Here is a 15119-nt window from a genome sequence, read left to right as displayed (position 1 = left end):
GTGTAAGACAAATAATTAATGCCTGCAATAAAACCGCCGAAGACGAGATCGATGTTAATGAAGTGACAATGGCGTGCGGGGTAGTGATAAAAGTCTGGACTAGCGTATTGGGCAAATCCCGCTGTCTTTCCTTCTCCGACATATATAATAATTAATATATGTGATTAATATATACATATAAAACAATCACACTAGATTTTACGTTTACGATTTGATGACAATTGATAGGTTGATTGTATCCAACAATTAGAATGCACGAATGGATGAATAAATATAAGTGTATTTAATTAATAAATGACTATAACATAGGCATTAACGTGTCAAATAGAACAGTAAGTAATTACAACTCAGATGTGAGAATAATTGTGACAGTGAAGAGGGTACTAATATGAAGAACTTGTAAAGTAAAACTATTTATGGATGACTAAAAATAAAAAAATAGCTAATTAACTAATTACCTCGATCGTAATATGATAATGATGATAATAATAATAGATAGAGGAAACTGTTATCCAAATAAGTCGATGACGAATGAAACGAGTTGCTGAATCTTCGGAAAATTCCGCAGAATTACGTATTCATTTCAGCAAACAGTGAACTACCCTGTTAAGCAGGGCTCGAGCAAATACGGACGAACAATGCCACGTGAAACTCGCTTTTCATCGAATGAAACTGCTACGGTCAGGAGATCGGATCGTTTTACGATTTCAGCCAGGAAAGTCGATTTCGTTTCCGCGAAATGTCATGAAGCGTTCTTGTGCGTACTTATGCTATGAGAAATCTCCTACTTATGTTAGTTCCTATCGATATAGTATGGTAGTCGTTTGGTCAAGTGGACAAGTTTTCGCAAGATTTCACAGAAAACTTTCAGAAGTTCATAGATATTATTACTTTATTACTCTACCAATAACTAAGCCACAAATTTCTATGCCGTTTTATTTTATTCTTTTTTTATATAGAAGACGCATAATATGCAAAAATATCTAAAATATACAAGGTGGTTGGTAACTGGTGGTACAAACGGAAAGGGGGTGATTCTAGACGGAAGGGGGGTGATTCTAGGCGAAAAAAGAAGTCGAAAATATAGAATAAAAATTTTTCGTTCGAGGCTTTGTTTTCGAGAAAATCGATTCTGAATTTTCGCTCGGTACGCGTTATAATGGATCTCACTGTAGATCGTTGTCTCGATTGACGTTTTTTTCTATTCTATAAATTTTTATTGTATATTTTTTATTCTATATTTTCGACTTCTTTTTTCGCGTAGAATCACCCCCTGTCCGCTTGTACCACCAGTTACCAATCACCCTGTATAGTGCTCGTATTTGTATAGATATTCACAGTCTATCGATTACATTACGCTGTAAATTCATTTACTGGAACGAAATTTTAGTTAACGTTCGACTAGATAAACTCGCGTCCATTGTGAATCTACTTATTCGACTGTGGGCGCCGATTAAACGAGTGAAAAATTACAGCGAGAAAAATCATTGAATTCCTACTATTATAAATTTCAGTCATATCGTATTTAAAAGCTACAAACCCTAAAATCGTTAACAAATACTAATACACAAAACGCGAAGGATATCTTCCAAATTACACGCATGTCGCATAAATAAAAATATCTAAAATCTCGCTAGAGTACCATTGCACTCTACGGTAGTGGAATAGTTGAGATATCTTTCTATTCACACAGAAATACCAATTTCCATCGAATTCGTTATTATACCGATTAATCGCGAAATAGCTATGAGATTCGTGGGAACAAGCAAACGTGGAATTCTGGAAAATGATCGCAGCGAGAAATTAAAATGTCACTGGGCCAGCCTGGAAAATTGCTGGCGAGTTATCGATAACGTGGCCAATCCCTTCGCGTTGCTTTGCCTCGGTTCGTCGTTGCTTTCGATGAACTTTCTACGGTCGCTTTAACGAGCTTCGGAACGAAGTCTCCGCCAAATAAGGATTCCGTTTGCCTGAACGGACGGTCGATGAAAGGTAATGAATAAGTTGAGATACACTTGAAAGCGGTTGCAAAGCCAGCAGCCCGCTGTCTCGACTGGTAATTTATTTGTTTAATCTTGCAGACGGTGTAATTAACAGAGAATTTGCTGTATTCGAAATACGTTCGCTTGAATTACAACAGAGAAACGCCCTTTCGTTTGTTCCTTACTTCGCTGTACAATTAATTTTGCGCCGAGTTTTGATCACATAAACGGTTTGATCACATTTCAGTTTAATCGTTCTTGCATATAATTCGTACTTACTACATCTTCCCTTGTTATTATATCGCAAAATTATATCCTTTGCTGGTGATACATCCGAAGCTTTTCTTTCTTGCCACAACTTCCGTACGAAATGTTTCTTTTGAATTATTTTACACTCGAACGTGGTCCTTTTATCGTTAACAAATTTCTTAAATAAATTTGAAGAGAGTATGAGAGAATCGCTGCTCGATTCCTCGTTTTAGATGTACGTTCTTTTTGAAACATTAAAAATCTCGCTTCTTAAAACAGGCATGAGATTCGAGAATAAAAATTCTCGGATCGCAAGTAGGTTGTTACTTTTTTGCTAGTCGTTTTAATTTATCTTTCGAGATATGAGTTCGTTGGCCCGTTACCGATAGTGTTTTTAGCATTATCAACTACTCAGAAGTTGGATTGATCGAGCCAAATAATATTTTGGAAATTACAATACGTATAATTAGTTTCTAATTTGTCAGAGAAAAGGGTTAATCAGTTTTAGTTGTGGGCTCGTTAACTCGTTGGTAATTGTGTCTTTAATATATTACGAGTCACTCGATAGCTAAACCGATTAATTCGAATGATCAATAAATCGATCGGTTTGACTTGCGCGTGGCTCATACTTTGATTAAGTATGATATATCGTCGTTGGTACTAACTGTTGGTAGCATAATATATTAGCTACTGTTCGATAGCAAAAGTGTTAGCGTCATGCCAATTCACGTCCCAGATAAAATGCACACGGATTAGCATAGAAGTGACTAGAACGCGCATGTGCTAAATACCCTGCTTTGTCCAAGTCAAACAAAACGAGTATTACAAATAGTTACGTAAGGCTGCACATGTGCAACGATGCTTTTAGACGCACATGTTCGTACAACGTCGAAGAACCGGAATAAGGATTCTTCTCTCGATGCTCTGAGTCCACGAATTAATAAAATAAAAGTTCACTTGCGTATATACAGCAGCGTAGAATAAACGTAAAATCCTTCGTCAAATAATGTGTCTATTAATAGACAGTCTATCTGTACCTGAGCGTTTAAATATGTATCTTCATGAAGGTAAATTGACTCTGATTTTTAATACTGAATCAAGCAATTTCAATTCTGTTTACAAATGTCCTAATTCCAAGCTTGAATATACATTAGCTGAATGCGAAGATGATTTGCACGATGCAAATTCTATGCATAAATGAATGTATAGAGGGTAGAAAAAGCTTCGAAAAATACTTAGCTACACTCTAATCGACTATATGTACATGTACATATGTATGTATAATGTAAGACCGTATAGCTTCTAGTTCTTATCATCAAACTATTTATAATTCCGAGTACGAATACTCCAATTCCAGTTATAGGCGGCTTTACTAGAAGCGTAATTTGCACGACACAAATTCTACGCGCGACTAAAATAAAAAGAGCGTGCGAAGGATAATTCAGAAATGTCTACTAATTTCTTCTCTCTAATTGCCAAACTTTCCGAACGCGATTACTTGCCAAAAGGAACAATACCGTCGTTACCTAAAATTCGTAAATACGTACAAAACTGCGCTCTAGATTCGCGTAAAACCTTCTTTACGAAAACGAAGCTCGTTTTATGGCAAAGACGATCGAGAAGAGCGTGGAAGGCGTCGATGAACTTTCACCCGTTTCGACGAGTCACGTAACAGATCGAATCGTTCTCCGTTCGTTACCATGGCACATGTCAAAAGCGACGCACTCAATCAAGACGAAGAGAATAAGTACGCGACTGTACACGAGGTTTAATAACTCTCTTTGCTAGAGGGACGCTTAAAGCACGTGTATACAGTATGATATATACGTTAATGGCAGCCTGATGCTTGGGTGATCGTTGGAGGATTATCAGAGATAACTTGGTATTTGCAGCGCTAATTGCACGCACTTAGGGATCGTGCACGCTTCGGGATATAACTGGCCAGCAAAGAGAAGAGAACAGAAGAAGCAATATATAGTTGAGAGGGTTTGTTGCGATGCCAACAGGTATCCTTATATGTATCGACAGAAAAGCCGCGGATCTTGATAAGTTACGAGACGAGGACCGACTGTTTGCCGGCTGCATCGTAAATATCGCATCTGTCATTGGATTTAAAGGAACTTTGCGACGTGTCAATTCGCGAGAGAGCGAGGAAATCGTAAATAATCGATGCTTCGAACAACTATGGTAATCGTCGAAACGTGGCAATATCGGCCAATTTTTCGAGCGATAGAAAATCGGTTCAACACGTTCACGACACCCGTATTCGGCTGTCAGCAAGGTTTCTGGTCAGGCCACGTAACCCATAATCGGGTTTCGCTTGTTTGACTACTTGCGAAGGATCGTCGTAGGTATTTGAAAAGATATTCCATGATAATAAATTGTTAATTAATAATAATAGTAATAATAGTTGAATTGTTATAAGATAAAAATACGAAAATGGTTTATTACAAATATTATTTAGAATGTAAAACTTTAAAGCATTCTATACATAGCTGAGGCTGGATAATTTGGACAATAAGTTGAAGATTCAACTTGACGCGCGAGTTTCTCTTTGGTCCGCTAGGAAATTTACTAGTAAGCGAATTTTTGTTAGAAGTATACCGAATCGAAGGGGCGGCTCCACTTTTCAGTACCTTGAGAAAAGCAACAAAAACGAAACTCATAGACAATTAATATTTGTCGCGATAAACTAAGATGTGGTATACTTTAATATAAGCTACACGTCAATTTGTAGATTGTAGTCAATTTGTAGTATTCATAAAGACGAATGGCTAAAATGAACTTCATTTTATAATTCTAATTTATAACATCATTTCATAATTCTAATTTATAACATCATTTTATAATTCTGATTTATAACATCATTTTATAATTCTAATTGTAATACACAGTTGGGTGCTTTCTGATGTAAAATCTCTCTGAAAATATTCGTGAACATTTGTCGCTGTGTGTTTAAGGAATTGGCACGTTTGAATGGAGACGTGACGAATCTATCGATCGCATGGGTGCGAACACTCTTCTCGATTCCTTTTTTAGTTGAAGTATTTATTTTATGACGGTGCATCGTGTCATATAGGATATTAAATTGCATCAATTCTTTTCTTTAGATATATAAATAAAATTGTCCCTATGCAACGTAATACGATTGTCATCAAATATTTAATTGGCCTTATATCCTCGATAGTTCACCAAGTGACTGTCGTTCAACCAGATAATCTCGTATCTATTTAGCACAGTGTATTTTGCGCCTATCTTTTCTAAATTAACCATCGCACTTCATATTTCATATTTTCAAGCAATTAATCTATTCGACAGGATGTACCATATTTGAAAGACGAAACAAACGCTGTGTGTATAATAGTCAATTCGCGCGTTAGAATGTTTTGCATTTTGCATTTAGTTTGCAACGCAAGAGGCGTTGTCTTGGGCGTCGCTTGCAAAATTCTCCGTTTCCATTATTTAATATCTATCGTTACAGAACTAATCTTTTCCTCTTTTATGCATATCAGCAAATGAATCTACGTTTGAAAAAATAAATAAAAAACTGATAGCTCGTACCCTAACAAACGAAATGAACTTATTCGCGTGCGTTGTTTCGAAAAGATTTTATGTCAAATAAAAGCTTGTCCGGAGAAACAAATAAAGAAATAAATAAACTATCAACATACGCTTTAACAAACTGGATAAACCTGTCCACTGGCTCGTTTTCAAATAATTTCACGAATGTGTTGTTTTATATTACGTCGAGAATGAATTGAAAAAAATCTGGAGGTCGCGATCGGTAACGTTTGATCCAGGCAGTAGCGACAAAAGGCAACATGTGTTATCGTCGTACGTATTTCCACGTAACCGAAGTCCACTTGTTTCCACGAGCACGAGATTATGCGCGTGCGGAATGTAAGCAGCGATCGGATCGCTCGTAAACACGAAGAAATAGCGGAACGCGATATGTAAATTGTAGACGGCGGTGTAGGTGTAGTTTGAGCAACCGATAAAAAGCGTCGAGTTGGATCACCATTTAAATTCGAAAGAAATTATCATTTCCTACAAATCGGTGTTCTCTAGTCGAGCTAAAGAGTATACGAAAACTTGTTTCCTATATAGAGAGTATAGAAACGCATCGATCTACAATTATATCAGAAAGAACTTCGTATAATAATATTTCAAATTGAATCAAACAAAAATTAAATAAAAAAATTAGTCGAATACTGTAAACAACATTGGATTGTCATTCTAAAAATAATAGCAATTATTATTTTTCCAAACGTTAGATGTCAGAAATTAAAGAATTGATCCTCGTGTATGTCCTATTAATTCCATCGATGTCAATTTAATCGTACACTGCGTCTCATAAGTATGAAACCGTCTAAATTTCGTCTATTTTACTTCACATACTTCCAATTAAATCTTGTCTAGACTAGTTTCATGATTACGAGACGCAGTGTATAATACGAAACATTGCGTTTTCTATTGATTTAACGTAGACACGTCATAGTTCACCGCTATCAGAATTTTATCGCGGATTTACGACTTGGAGATCGTGGCCCAGGTTATTGACTTCGTTGTTGTGGCACGTAAAACGTGTATACGGCGCGCATGAAATAATTATTCTTAATAAACTAATATATTGACGCAATCTATACGTGCAAGACGCTTTAATGAATGCATCGTCGAACCCTGTGCGCTTCGAATCGCTGGTGAATACGATCAATGGATAACGAGTGGACGTTCAATAACCAGGCAAATCAATTAATCGTACATCGAACATCCTCTTAGTACGTGTTTATCTTCCGTTGTTCTGTTTTTGCATCGATTAATTACCTACTAATTGCCAGTTTCACTCTGTACTAAATTTATATCGTCTACACGGGAGTTACGAGACGCTATACGATGAATTTTAATATGTCCCACGCTGATTCGCGGCATTGTCCTTCGAATATCGTTTACTTTACTAATTATCAACGACAGACAGAAAGTCACCTACGCGATTTCGAGATCGAGCTTCTGATTCGTGGCGCCTGACAGATCGCAATTGGCACCTCTATACCACGATCTTGTAATAAAACGATGAATCGTGGGACGCGGATCGAATTTTCATTTATGAATTTTGTTGTAACGATAAAGTGTAACGTACGTACATGTATATACGACAAGTGATAAAAGTAATCGTATTATCCAAAGTAATCGACTTCGCTTTCTGTAAATTTCGGGATTTCGTTACATAGGTACATGATTAATTCAATTTTGAAGAAACCAACGAGTTATTTCCATAAGCTAAGCTTTATCGTAAAAAGATCGTGTAAATAATAGTAAACTCTAAGGAAGAATTTAAAAAATCCTCTTTGTAATACGACAACGTTTCTCTACTTTTCATTTTATAGGATTGTGACTTTTGAATGAATTCTAAAATCCTATCGATAGATATAGAAATAATATAAAATATCCTTTCCCTTTTAGATATTTCCCTCAATTCTCGTTTATCCATGTACGTACATATATATAAAAAGGAATACGAGGCGCTTGCAAATCGTTCAAGGAATGCCATCCCACGGTAAAAGCTGTGTATCCTACATCGTTAAAAATCACAAATATCCTAAAGAGAATGATGAAAGAAAATCAGTTACAAATATCGTTTATCGCTCTCTATAGATCGAGCAATCTATCGATAAACGCAATTGCATGGCGGAATTTCGTTACCGGTTTTTCGGTACGATGTCACGAAGGTTTGCAGTGGGACAGCGCTTGTCGAACGCTTTTTGCGCGGCTCGAAAATCGACTCACCGACCTGTCAATCGTCCGCGTCCTCGACGTGTATCCCCGTCGTCATCCTGGATCGATCGATCCACGCGATCGTGGTTGCGCACCGGGAGCGGGAAAATGTCGAGGTGTACACGATCGAGACAAATCCACGCGCTGGTCCCCGTACAGACTCGAAGAGGTGACTGGGAGATTCTGAGGACCGACGGTTCTGGTTCACGACTGGTTCTTCTCCTTCTCCTTCGGCCTCTGGCCCCTTCCATTACTCGCTATAGCACCAAGCAAAGAGAGACACGCGTATAGTCGTATTGCGAACGTTAGACGAGGTCGGATAAAACGCGTGTTCGAAATAGAAAAAAGAAAAAAAAAAAAGAGAAGAGAGGGAGAGAAAGAGAGACCGCGGATGCTAGAGAGATCCAGCAGAGACGGCAGCAACGGCAGGTTGCTCCTTTCGAAGAGAACCTTCGGAGAGACGGGGTGAAGCCCTGGTTGGTAGGCCCCACCGGGCGAAAAGAAGTCGATCAGGTAAGGGTCAGGGACGCATTCGCAATTTCTGCCTCGGTCGCCAGATGCTCGATCATTCTGTGTCGTTGGAATCAACCAGCTTTTTTCCCATACACACTGCGCGGTAGGAAGAAGAAGATGTACGGACGTTGATTTAACGACGTTCGTTAATATCTTACTAATTATGAAATACGAGAATATACGGATAGCATAGTAGACAGTTGCGTGAGTATTTTGATCGTACGTTGATAAGAGGCGAGGAACTACTTTTACAAAAGAGGAAGTCAGAGCGAAGATCGCACAATCACCGTACAAATAGCACATCGACGAGTTTTCATCTGGTTTTATGTAATCGCTGGTAAGCGCGATATGAGATCACACAGCCGAGTAATAATCGGCGATGCTTTCACGCCGATCGTTTTACGATTATTACTAGCTACCTCGATTTACCCTGATGAAGGTAAATACAGAGCGGGAAAGGAAGCGTCTCGAGAGAGCGATACGACCTTATATACGTTCGTAAGAGCGATTCGAAGAAAACGAGGGATAATCTTCTGACGAAGCGACGGCGAATGTATTTTTACCTGCGCCCGGTTCCACCGCAAACTCGGGCAGGGAGTTCGCTCGTTTTCCTTTGAACGCTAACCGAAAGCAGGAAGAACGTGACAGGGAAGAAACAAATGACGTCACGGGGTACTATCTCGAAGAAACCGGCTATTCAGTTAGCAAATCTTCGGCCCTGAATAGGACCGTTCAGGGTCTATACCCCACCGAGTTAGTCCGGTTTGGGCGCAGATTAGTCCGCGAACGTTTGTAGCTTCGTTCCAGGTAGAGGAGATCCGACCGATAAACTTGACGCTATGGCCCAAAAACGAGCACGAATACGGGAAACGTTTTATTTTTTGATTACATCAGGAATCGTCTTTCTCGACGAAGGTCCGAAGAAGCACGTCTCGTAACAATATGCACCGAGTAACTAGCCTCGACCGGTCGGCCAGGGTTAAAACGACGCGCATTGTTCTTTCGAAACACGGTGTCTCGTTACTCGCGGTGCTCGTGTGGTTGAGCTACAAAGGGCTTAAAGTTGTTCTTGTTGGTAGATCTTTATACGTAAAACGAAGAATATTACAAAAATAGCAAAACCGATTTCAAACACTGGCAAGAAGTTACTCTATCGATCATAGGGATGAAGGTATCTGTAAGTATTATATATACGCGTGATAACGTATCTCTTGGAATTTGGAAAGAAATCGATCCATTTTCGCTCTCTGTCTCTGCTGTTTGTCTCTCTCTCTCTCTCTCTCTCTCTCTCTTCCTTCCCTGGGAACCCTATTTGCGTCACCCTACCAGTCGAGGGGTTAACGAGCCAAGCTCCGTAATAACGTAACGTCTTACCAAGAGCAAGGCGTGTTTGCCTTGAGAATGACGCGATGCTTCGCTCGCGATGGACATACGTATACCGACATCCTTAAATTCTAGTCACGTCGTACACAGTTGCGTTCGGAATCAGATGAAACTGATAACCGGTACACCGCGCTGACTTTGCGGTGATTTGTTTCGCCGGATTCCAGGGCCAAAGTCAACAATAACCAATGGAGACTTGACGTCGGCTCGAGCAGTGGCAATGACCCCGAGAATCGCGCGAATCCCTCGATCGGGTCCAGCTGCTGCTTCTGCTGCTAGTTTAGTCGACAAATAGATCTCGTGCTTTTCCACCTCGCGTGCGCTCTATGCATTTTCGAGCGGGATGAGTCAGTCTTCCACTCGAAGTTCTACCGGTCACTCTTCTATTTTAATAATTGCCGCAGCGGTCCACCTCTAATTTTACCTCGACAAGAGGTCTGGTAGCGAGACGGTGCAGCGAAGCTACGAGCGCGAGCCGCCCTGTTCGCGCTTCGTTAACGCGACCGCTTTTGTTACGATCGAGCGGAGCTCCAGCTGAAAACACGCAGAACAGTGGAGCGGGGTGAATTAACCATGTCGTGCGATTTCATCCGTCTGACACATTCTGTTGCGCGTTCCACCAGCTCCAAATCGAGCCACGGCGAATTAAACGGTCTGCTTCTCCTTACCTAACTTCATCAGCCGCTTCCAAATAAATGGAATCTGGCTTCTGCGGACTGTCTGATGTTGTAAGTATATGTAAAGAGATGTTCCTCGATGCGCGAAGCCTAGTTTAAAATAAAAGAGAAAAAGAAATGAGAATGGCGAGATTCGTTGGCAGATCTCTGAGAAATAATTTTCCAGTTAATTAGGAGAAATACACGACTTACTTTTATATGTATATGTTGCAATTATACGAACTGTCTGTAATTTAGAGACCAATGTTACAACACGGTGCGAATAATACTTTGGAAAAGTATAATCTCGAAGAATCTGTTGCCTTGATGCTCAAACAAAAATAAATGGTGCAAGATAGCAATTACGTTTTAAGATCTCCGGGATGACTAATGGCGAGGAATGGCTGCGATGAGATAGAAATCGGTTGTCGAGTAATAGGGCTTTAAATGCCGGAATTAAATCGTAGCGGAATAAACACCGAACAATATCGAATCGCTTTTTCCATTTCTCTCGATTCTTGCTACCTTCACTTTGCCTGTGTAACATATTATCCATAAACGTCCTTGTTGTATTATGCGTGCTAACTTGAATTTATCGTCGTACGTGCGTTGTTTGCAAAGGAATAGTATTTTTGTCGCGACAATGCTAAAGGAAGAAAAACAACTTACGTTCAACAACGTACGCTCGAGATAAAAACATAAATTTGAAAAATGGATATGTACGTAAAACGATGAATACAGAAAATATCCTGACAGAGTTGTACGAAGTTTGGAAGATTAAGAAAACGACTGTTCAAATATTCTTCCGCGATTCCATGTAATAATATGTATATGTAATATAAGAAAAAATAATGAAATAAAAAAGATTTGTAACTGAAAACAATTTTCACCTGTTCTATCGTAAAAATGTTGTCGTCGAACAGTTCTTAGACGTAGCTATTAAGTTCAAGACCGCCCAAACTTTGTAGACATCGTTAGCGGAATCGCGCAGGCTTGATAAGGATCGTTCTCGATCGAGATCGATGCGAATCGATCACGTTCCGCGCGCACGCTTCCCATGCTGCTCTTTGCTCGATAACCAATGGAAAAAATCTGGAATTCCCAGTGGGTGGACCAGTTCTTCGTTCTCCAAGATATCCGAGCGTGGCGTCCTTTCACGTTGTACACGTGAAACTCGTTCGTTCTGTGAACGTCTATAGTCTACACAGAATCCTATCGTACTTTTATCGATCGATCTATCGCTCTAAATAAAGATATTCTAGAAATCATTATACACGTACGATGAGATATAATAATTATTCAATCTTCCAATATTTTATAGTGTTCCAGTTTTTCCATTATTTCTTTGTAATAAATTACCTTTTGCTGTGAATTATGTAGGACGTAAATTACTTCGTACAAAAAGAAAAAAAGAACAAATAATTTCAATGTAAAACGATTTCAATCGAGCTAATTATTTTAATTATTAATTATAGAAATATTTGAAATTCTGAATTATACATTGTTTCACTCGTTCAATAAACGATAAAATATTTTATTGCAAATTATTTCCTCGCTTCAGATTCACTGACAGAGAAACACGTCGTTCTATCATTTAAAATTCTTTTATTTCCGAAGCTTTGTATGCACATATAACGATCAACGATGTAACAATACCGTCTCTGCTGATCGCAATCAAAAAGACTCTCTCTTCTTCTCCAAACTTTCTCTTTCTTTCTCTCTCGCTTAAGCGTACACGCGTTCACATTCTCTCCCTCTCTCGTTTTTTTTAAATAAAATCCAATCAACCAATCCCTCAACTTCTTCGTTTTATATTTAATAAATTCTCGCGTGATTTCAAAGTGAACAATCCATTTAGCCATCTTCTCCGCTGTAAAGATACACCGGCCACTCGTTACACACTTGATTTTGTAATCGACCAATGAGTCTCGTTATGAAAATCGTCGCAGATACCAGTTGCTCGACCAATGGCCGAAGAAGAACGCTCATAATACTGTTTTGGTTTCGCCTTCGAATAAAAAACACCGAATCACGCATGTCACGTTTTTTTTTTTTTTCACGAACGACACACATATTATTGGATATTCCTACGACGTCATTGGAAGAGAAAATTCCTTAAAAAATTTATTGACGTCAAACAAGGAGACGATTCCTAGTAAATTACGTGAAATTTTATTCATTCGTTATTTCTTAGTTTCTCCTTTGACCGTAGTTTCTTTCTTCTTTAGACAGAGGATGTAAGGAAATCGTCTTTTTTTTTACATCTTTTTATTTAGTCTGAATTTTTGTAGCTCTGTTTCTTCATATAGAGTTAAAGATGGAAACCGTACAGGAGAATAGCGAAGTTCCTTTGGAAAGTAAAATTCGTTCCCTAGGAGCGAAGGTTCGATAAATTTTAATCTAAGAATTATTGTTGTCGTATTTTAACGTTTCTTCATTTTCCGTATATACTGACGAGCAGCAGTCAACACTGTAATTATCTATACACTATTTTAATTAATATTCCCTGCAGACGTTTCGACAGATATCTTCCAAAAGTAAAAAACTTCAGATCAAACATCGCCTATGATACGAGTTACAGTGAGAAGAATACGTATGGATTATATTACGAGTTCTAACTATGAGTCTTTACTCGTCAGTCTACACGTAGTTCTCATGCAAAGACTCTATTATAAGTAGTCTAGTCAGCTTTCCAAACTCTCGGAAACGAGCGATGGAATATGTGCGATCACACGATACAGTGTGACCTATAAAAATCTATGTCTTTCTCGAGCATGCGTTTAAAGCACCAGTTCGATGACGATTACGAAGGAAGCCACTAAAAGAACGTTGAGAACGGTCCTTAATTTTTCTCTCTTTTTTATCGTTTTACAATCGTCAAAACGTGTCCACCTTTATCGAAGAATGGAAGAAACTCTAGCCTGAATTATTTATTATTACACAGAAGTGTCGTTTATAGATTACAAACATGCTAGATACCTGAGAAAAACGTGATCACGAACGTGCGTCGATCGATAATCGTTTAACATTATACTTCCCTCCATTTTATTATACAAATCTCTGTGTACATCGTAAAGAATGCCAACGTCTTCGTTGCTAGTCGACGATACATCGCTACGTTCTCACGATAAAAATATTATATCGAAAATTTCGATGATATTCTTATGGGATAGAGGAGCGGTGTGATCGTACAAAAGTAAACGGTCGAAGAGAACATCGAGTACGGAATTTGTTTCTCGTCGAACGAGTCTATGGAAATCGTACAATTAGTATCGATCTACGTGTATGTACTTATATTCTCCTTTTTCAAGATTAGATTAGTCTCTTGTCAGTTGTCATCTTTTTTCTTTTCTTTTTCCCATTTGTCATCGATAAATTGTACAACTACCTTCGCGTTACGAACGTAGTAATAATAGATTAGACGAGTAAACGCGACAATGCTTTATTACTCTGTACCTGATGCATCTATGATTAATCAATATCGAATCGAAGACGATGGTAATATAATGACACAGTAGAACTTCATTCACTAGAATGAAATTTTAGTTGGCTCAATTAACTCGGATACATTATTATTTCAAAAGATACATTTCATTTTCACATTATCCGAATTTGTAGTTGTACTACCAAAATGATACGAAATTTAATGTACCTGACCTAATTAATTCGTTAATATACAGGGTGGTTGGTAACCGGTGGTACAAGCGGAAAGGGGGTGATTCTACGCGAAAAAAGAAGTCGAAAATATAGAATAAAAAATATACAATAAAAATTTATAGAATAGAAAAAAAACGTCAATCGAGACAACGATCTACAGTGAGATCCGTTATAACGAGGCGTGGTAAAGTGCGCGCGTACCGAACGAAAATTCAAAGTCGATTTTCTCGAAAACAGAGCCTCGAAGGAAAAATTTGTATTCTATATTTTCGACTTCTTTTTTCGCGTAGAATCACAAGGGGGGTGATTCTACGAAAAAAAAGAAGTCGAAAATATAGAATAAAAAATATACAATAAAAATTTATAGAATAGAAAAAAAACGTCAATCGAGACAACGATCTACAGTGAGATCCGTTATAACGAGGCGTGGTAAAGTGCGCGCGTACCGAACGAAAATTCAAAGTCGATTTTCTCGAAAACAGAGCCTCGAAGGAAAAATTTGTATTCTATATTTTCGACTTCTTTTTTCGCGTAGAATCACCCCCTTTCCGCTTGTACCACCAGTTACCAACCACCCTGTATAAATATCATAATAGACACAGTGGTGTGTAAAAATTTGTAGCTACTGTAGGTAGTTAGAAGACGTAATGAATTCTTTTAATATTATTTGTTTCGTAATGGAACCATCATAAATGAAATTCTACTGTATTTATGTTTCATATTTTTCATTCGGTGTAAGCTACCGAGTATGTAGAAGTATTTACATGAAAGCGTTATATCGTGTTTTTCCTTTTAAGTATCCAAGTGTGTACCTAATTGATGGATAAAAAAATATTATTATTAAATATCGAGAATGCACAATGATTCGCGTCATCGACGACGCACCTAACTGCGAACGCGGCGCCTA

General features: G+C 38.3%; 1 long non-coding RNA gene across 1 annotated transcript; it reads right to left on the bottom strand.

Moving 5' to 3' along the window:
* Window positions 1-7923: 7923 nt before the first annotated feature.
* Window positions 7924-11069, bottom strand: LOC117151688. The gene is made up of 3 exons (XR_004461784.1): window positions 10568-11069; window positions 9891-10433; window positions 7924-8260 (listed from the first exon to the last, which is right to left on the bottom strand). It is a non-coding gene; the product is annotated as an uncharacterized LOC117151688 (long non-coding RNA).
* Between the last annotated feature and the right edge of the window lie 4050 nt (window positions 11070-15119).

This window comes from Bombus impatiens, unplaced genomic scaffold (assembly GCF_000188095.3).
Source record: "Bombus impatiens unplaced genomic scaffold, BIMP_2.2 scf_0362, whole genome shotgun sequence".
Taxonomy (NCBI): Eukaryota; Metazoa; Arthropoda; class Insecta; order Hymenoptera; family Apidae; genus Bombus; species Bombus impatiens.
The sequence above is the reverse complement of the archived record's forward strand: the minus strand, read 5'-3'. Positions and strand labels throughout refer to the sequence as shown.